The following is a 1,793-nucleotide window of genomic DNA, read 5'->3' as shown; positions in this document are numbered from 1 at the left end:
ATATGTACTGATTTTGTTCTATATTAAAATTTTTAGAATATGGCAAGGCACAGATGATAAACTTGCAATTTGTTGTATTATTTAATTTTATCATTGATTCAACACTTTCTATTATATTTTGTTTTTTGACTGCTAGACTATCTCCAAAAAGCATAATGGCAGTTGAAGTGGTATTAAGGTTTGTCAATTTAATTTGTTCTATTATCTCATTGTAGCTGGCACCGGGTGAACAATTGTTTATTACTTTACTTTTACAATATTGAGAGATTAATTTACCAAAACCAAGACCAAATCTATCATCATGCATACTGAATTGTGTAGGCAGGTATATAGGTCAATTACTTTTCGCTCTAGCTATATGTAGATTTATTACCTTCCTTAGTTTGAGACAAACATTTCCTTTATAAATGTCAAAATTATGATTGATTTATTGTAAACCGATTAAAAAAACCGCGGGGGGTTTTCAAAAAGATTAAATACTCATTACATGGATGAACACGGAATGTGTGGTTTTACAGCAGAATTTAATTTAAAAGAAAAACGGCGCCGTGCAGCTGATAACACAAATATTCGCTAATCCGTCAGGATATTGATATCTCAATGAGTTTCAGTGTATTTTATTTATTGTGCGTGTTACGTGGGAGTTAGGGTTGTCATACATGGGTTTTGTAAGTACTTTGTGACCAGATTTTCAACCGACTTCCCATAAAGGAGGAGGTTCTCAATTCGTCGGGACCTTTTTTTTAATGCGCCTTTTTTATTGGGCTGGTTAAAGGTGTTGGGCCACCTTTCATACCAATATGTGTGAACTTTACGATTATTTTCAGATGTCAGGTGAAACTGGTATATTTGAGGACTCCGCTTTTCAGATAAGTGTAGGTATATCCTAGCAAATCTTGGCAGTACATTTCTCGCTTAGATTACTCGTCAAATTACTTTACCATTCACAACACGAATGTTTCTTCGATAAGGATTCGTGCTAGGGGAACAGAAGATGTTCTACGAAAACAAATGACTATCAAAACAGAGGTGAAAAGTTTTGAACTGTATTTTTTTACACGTGTAACTATGGATACCTGTAAAACTTTTTATATAATATTGTATACCTACGCGATCCCGGATTACCTCATAGCAAACCTGATGATGGAGCAAGGAGGTGCGAAAAGCGATTTCATTTTTATTTTGGTTTACATTTAGATCGTTCAAGGTTAAGGCATCTAAATACAACAGCGGAAGAGGTTAAAAATAATAAACATATAGAACTGGCGTGAAAATGAATGATTTTTTAAAACCTCCTTTCTACCTGTTTGATGAAGTCAGACAGAGAAGTACGGACGGAGTAAGGACTTATAGAAGAAGGTATGATGAGCCAAACACAAATAAAAATTGGGATATTAACAGGAGTATGATGATGATAGGTATAACCAATATATAGACATGGTATTTGTATAGTATATATTGGTTTTCATCATCATACTCCTATAGAGATTCAACTATATCGATAACAAAACCATATCCCGTATACTCGCCGCCCATTTGTCAAATCGTCAATTTGACAACTGAAAATGGTTCGGTTATAGTTATAGCTAAATGGTGCAACCCAGCTTAAGATTAGTATACTCAAATTAAATGTTTTTTCTTTCAGTTGTTCTGTTAAGATGTGAGGCGATTGCAAAAATATATTTTTTGCGTCTTATGAAATCACACACATCGAGCCCTTTCCTCATTCTTAAAATCATATTTTTATGTAGTGGTAACAACATAATGTCACACTTTTATAATGTTATATACTA

This window comes from Helicoverpa armigera, chromosome 11 (genome assembly GCF_030705265.1).
Source record: "Helicoverpa armigera isolate CAAS_96S chromosome 11, ASM3070526v1, whole genome shotgun sequence".
NCBI lineage: Eukaryota > Metazoa > Arthropoda > Insecta > Lepidoptera > Noctuidae > Helicoverpa > Helicoverpa armigera.
The sequence above is the reverse complement of the archived record's forward strand: the minus strand, read 5'-3'. Positions refer to the sequence as shown.